This window comes from Acomys minous, assembly GCF_964271855.1.
Source record: "Acomys minous genome assembly, chromosome: 2".
In the NCBI taxonomy this organism is placed as follows: domain Eukaryota; kingdom Metazoa; phylum Chordata; class Mammalia; order Rodentia; family Muridae; genus Acomys; species Acomys minous.
The window spans coordinates 69454633-69460216 of NC_140484.1; the positions used below are offsets into that span (position 1 = coordinate 69454633).

Below are 5584 nucleotides of genomic sequence, written 5' to 3' on the forward strand. Positions count from 1 at the left end.
GAAACTCCAATTTTGGGGGACTTGACTTGTTCTAGTCTAATAGAGTCTATAGAGGTCTTCTACCTGAAGATTTCAGAACTACGTGACTCTCTTAAAAATACTCAGATGCCCAGACCCTGTCTACATTTACCAGATCAAAATTTTTAGTAAAAAAAAAATCACTAATGAACTCTGGAACTAAGGAAAGCTGAAGAAAAAGAAGTGTCTCAGTTACTTGTTTGTTGCTATAAATACTTGACAAAAACAATTTAAATGGGGGAGGGTTTGTTCCGTCTCAGTGTTCCAGGGGACAGGCCATCACGGTGGGAAGGCATGGTGCCAGGAGCTTGAGGCAGCTGGTCACCCTGCACCCACAGACAGACAGTTGAGAGAGGAACACCATGCTCTAGGGTCCCTCTCTCCCTTCTATGCAGTGCGGGACCCCGGGTCATGGAATGACGCCTCCACACTTCTGCCTCCAGGAACTTAACCTAAAACCCCCTTGAAGACAGGCACAGAGGCTTGATTCTGTGCTGGTTCCAAATCCCACCGAGTTGATAAGTGAGACTAAGCATTAGAGGAGGTAGGTAAGTCAGGCACGGCGGCAGACATGTATACCCTCAGGAGGCTAAGGCAGGGGCATGGCAGCAGACATGTATACACTTGGAAGGCTGAGGCAGGGGCATGGTGGCAGACATGTATGCCCTCGGGAGGCTAAGGCAGGGGATCATGAGTGTGAGGCCAAGTCTCTCTTGAATGTCACAGAGAGACTTGAGGAAAAAAAAATCAAATAAACCTAAGGCAAATCCAATATATCTAGAAACTTTGTCTCACAATTAAAAATATTTCAGCTGTGCTAAAATACATGCAGCATAAAATCCACCACCCCAACTTAGTAAAGATGCCCCACCTCCGTGACAGTAACCGCATTCACGTTGCTGTGTATCAGTTGCCGTCACCCAGGCCTCGAGCTCTTGACTCATGTACTCATCAGCCAAGACCCCTCCCCTTGGCAACTCCGTTTCACTTCCTGTCCCTGGGAATTTGACTCCGTTACAGACAACACCTCACTTCCAACGCCATGTTTATTATTACCACACTAAAGATTTTGTTACAAAGTAGGGCAATGCTTATCTGCCTTCAGGAGATGACAGACACACAGCTGTGGAGTAGCTAAGGGAACAAGTGTCGGTTGGTAAGGCATGGAGAGCCTCAGGCTGAGGACATTCAACGCAAGCTTTGTCTCAAGGAACTGGATAGGCGCAAAGATAATGGGGTCTAGAAAAATATAGTCTAAGGGCCTCGAGCAGCTGGCAAGACAACCTTTCTCTGCAATGAATTTGGATACAGATATATATATTTAAAATAACTTCTCATATCTAGATAATATTCTCCAAACTGGAACAGAGTAACAAAAAGCATATTTGATGTTTCTTTTACATTTAACTGAGTCAGAAGATGTAGGTGCACGTTCGCCTTTGGTAATCATTGGAATTGTTTGACTATTTCTTACAAAGATTTACTAACAGACACTATGGCTTTCCTTCACACTAGGGCATCAAGGTAAGCAAACAGTGATGATATTTTATGCTGAAGAAAAGAAAATCAAGCAAGAAATGAAACCCAGAAAAATCTCTTCTCATCCAAGAATACTTCTAAACCAGAAAAGTGGAGAGGACAGTAGGAGTTAAGAGTGGAAATACAAATTACTTGCAGAGCTATGAGCTAAGGAGTGAGAATGGGAGCCATGGGAACGCAAGCCTGGCGCACACGCCTGACTCTGCTTCCTCTCTGCCCTGCGTCCCAGATGGAATTACTGAGGTCAGTAAAATCTGGGGGGCCGGGGATAAGCTTGGGGCCTAGGGAAATGGAGAAGGCAGGAGTTTCCTATGCGCTTTTTTCATAAGAAGCATCAAGGTCCAGCAGAGAAAATCTATACAGTGCAGGGGCGTATCCTCCAAGAAGACCAAGATCCCTTTCGGCAACAACATAATTCCTATAGACAGTAGATGAAGTTGAAAGAAATGACGGGTCGATCTTGTGATGGGATTGAAAACAGATGGGAAAATGGGGACCGTGGACATGGCTGCCCCCGCAGGGCATTTTCAAAGAAGCTGGTATGAGACTTCACCTCAGAGGGAGACTTGCTGCTGGTGTGAGTGAGTGTGTCAGACACAGAGCTCTATGAGTGTGCCAGATGGAGAGCTACTGGTAGTATGAGTGTGCCAGATGGGAACTGCTGGTGGTGTGAGTGTGCCAGGTGAGAACTGCTGGTATGAGTGAGTGTGCCAGGTGAGAACTGCTGGTATGAGTGAGTGTGCCAGGTGAGAACTGCTGGTATGAGTGAGTGTGCCAGGTGAGAACTGCTGGTATGAGTGAGTGTGCCAGGTGAGAACTGCTGGTATGAGTGAGTGTCCCAGGTGAGAACTGCTGGTATGAGTGAGTGTGCCAGGTGAGAACTGCTAGTATGAGTGAGTGTGCCAGGTGAGAACTGCTGGTGGTGTGAGTGTGCCAGGTGAGAACTGCTGGTATAAGTGAGTGTCCCAGGTGAGAACTGCTGGTATGAGTGAGTGTCCCAGGTGAGAACTGCTGGCATGAGTGAGTGTGCCGGGTGAGAACTGCTGGTGTGAATATGCTAAGTGGAAAACTTCTGGTGGTGTGAGTGTCCTAGGTGGAAAACTTCTGGTGGTGTGAGTGTGCCAGATGAAAACTGTGATGTGAGTGAGTATGCTAGATGGTGAACTGTTGGTGTGAGTGAGTGTGCCAGGTGGAGAACTGTTAGTGGTGTGAATACGTTTTTCTCCAGGGTCCCCACAGCTGTGACCAGCTCTGGCCTGGTACAGCTTCAGTACCAAGGGTGTATGCTTCATAGATCCTAGGCAGGTAAGAAAATCCTGTGATTTTTTTTAATGTTTTTTTTTTTTAACCAAGAGTTAAAAAGCATAACTGCAAAGTTTAGTTTAAATACAAAAGGGAACTATACCAAATTTAAATTTTTAACAAAAATGTGATATATTTTATAATCTAAATATCTTTAAAATAGCGTAGTTTTTTAACGGTCAGATTTCTATAAGATTTTCCTTATTTGTATAGCTACTTTTATTTCGTCACGCAATAATTTTATAAGCTTTTAATTACACTTACTTATTTAATCTATGTGTGTTTATGTGTGGGTATGCATGCCACTGTGCACATGCGGTGGTCAAAAGACAATTGGTAGGGGTCAGATCTCTTCTTCCACCATGTGGTCCTGGGGAGACTTTGTTAAGCTTGGCAACGAGTGCCTTTACCTGCTGAGCTGTCTCACAGATCCCAGTGTGGAAACATTTTGTTTGTTTTTGTTTTTTGAGACAGGGTTCCTTTGTGTAGCCTTGGCTGTCCTGGACCAGGCTGTAGACTTGGCTTGTAGACCAGGCTGGCCTTGAACTTAGAGATCCACCTGCCTCTGCCTCTCGAGTGCTGGGATTAAAGGTGTGCGCCACCACCGTGCCCAGCTTGAAATACTGTTTGATGAAGTAAAATAGGAAGTTAATTGCGCCTTGCCTCTCTCTCTCTCATGGAATCAGCATTTACTCCTCATTTGTTGACAACTTAGAAGGGTTGTTTAAGTAGCACAGCGCCTTCTTGGTAATGCTGTAAGACTGGGGGCGGGGTGGGTGGTGTTGCCGACTTCAGGCAAACACTATCACTTTCTTAGCATATTTGAGCGGGAACACGCTTGAGGCGAAGGATCTTCCAAAAGCTCGCCTCGTGGCTTCATAAGGTTCATACACGTTTCTCCCCTTCTCACATAATTCTTGTGGCAGGTACTAGTTGTGAGCTGCCATATTTTGAAAGGAGCTGGAAGTATATGAGAACATTCCTGGAAGTCATGTGCAAATCCAGAAGGCAAAGAATAATTAAGCTGTGTGCAGTTTATTCTGCCATCCACGAGTAAAAGCAAATGCTAGCCAGGTCACTGTTCCTTTAGCCAGGTGCCAGCCATGCCCGCAGTCACTCCAACATCAAAGCAGAAGGAGTAAGCCTGGGAGGGGGGGTGGGGGGGAAGCTGACACGAAAGGAGCCAGTAGTTGTGCGGGTGGCAGATAAAATATTTTCCATTTGTAAATTTTATTAGCGTAGGCATTTTAAGTATTTGTTCTAGTTCATATATAAATTTTGGAGAGGGGGGAAAAAGGACAGGAGGTGTGTACACAGAAGGCAAGGCTTGGGGGAGAACCTACTACTGTATTTTTTCTGCTGACAGGACATAGTATGACATAGACTAATTGCTCAATACACCTGTTAGTGCGTCTCTCAATCTTCATCACAGAAGCTTCTTTTTGCACTAGATGGTGACGGACACAGAGAGCAGCAATGGTCAAGGCACAGAAAAGAAGAGACTGTAAGATGCGTTGACCTAAATGAGCATCTGTATCACCGCCCTGCCCTCCCAAGGATCGGGGATCATGACGGAAGAAGAGGTGAAAAGGCTGTAGGAGCCAGAGGCGGCAAATCGTTACAAAGAAACAGTGTTTTCTAGTTTCAACACGGGACAGTTGCACAAATGAACTCAGTGTCCATAAGACTTGGGCCAACTCAGGCTGGATAAAGTGCCAGTGCCTCGGAGAGGGGAGGTGGCCATGAAGTCCCGCCTCTAACTGAGGAACTGTGGGTGAGAGGGACAGTGAGTTTTCTTTAAGGCTGTGGCCCCTGGTAGGCTGACCATGCTCCAGTGGAAGGCCATATACATCCCAGAGTACGTAGCGGCACAAATTGGACTAGACAGGTTTAAAAAAAAAAAAAAAGAGGACACAATGTTGGGTGAGTGTGGGGAATGGAGGCATCTGGGAAGAGCTGGGACCCAGGGTGGTGGTGAATATGTTCAGAGCACATTGTACAAAATTGTCAAGGAATGAATAAAAAGAGATCGTTATTGAGAAAAGAAACAGTAGCAGATTGTGTCTTTGATAAACCTGGGCCTCTGTACTTTTTAAGCAGGAAATAACGAACAAACCAAAAAGGAGCCACTTGGGGTAAACAGCCATCATGGGCAGATCTCAGGACATTCCAGAGCCTTTCCTCAGCAGCCCCCTCTGCTGCCCCAAGCCAGCAAGGAGAGTCTCGAGACCCCTCACTATGTAGGGAATCTCATCACCCCTTCCTCTTCTCTCTGGTCACCCCCTTTGTCACCAGGTTTTCGTTTGTTGTTGCTCACTCTGTTTTCATGGGGGGACTCCTGGTAACCAACCATTTGCTCGGAGTATATGGACAGATCTCAAGTTCCCTTAGCAGAGTCTGCCCTTGAGTCCCATAAAAAATCCATCTCTAACCTTGGAAAAGCCCAAGAAGAGCGACCCAGAGGCTGCTTGAATCTTTGAGGTGAGATGCTTGGGTCGCCGTTCTGAGCTGTGTGGCCATTGACTGGCACCTGACAGATAACAGCTGTGACTCTTGGGTAAAAACTGAACCCAACTGGTCTTTGTCAGTGTGTCCTCTCAGTGACTAACTGAAGAACAGTAAAGGAGATGACAGAAAATGTGAGGAAACCAGAGCTGATGACATGAGTGACAGAGGCCCAAGACCACAGAACACTCACCAGGGAGTTTGTCAACTAGAGGGATAA

At 46.1% G+C, this 5584-nt stretch overlaps 1 long non-coding RNA gene across 1 annotated transcript; it reads left to right on the forward strand.

Annotated features, from left to right (window-relative positions):
• The first annotated feature begins 1079 nt into the window (after positions 1-1079).
• Positions 1080-4577, forward strand: LOC311592881. Its single transcript, XR_014777529.1, has 3 exons — positions 1080-1439; positions 1534-1800; positions 4311-4577. It is a non-coding gene; the product is annotated as an uncharacterized lncRNA (long non-coding RNA).
• Positions 4578-5584: the final 1007 nt, after the last annotated feature.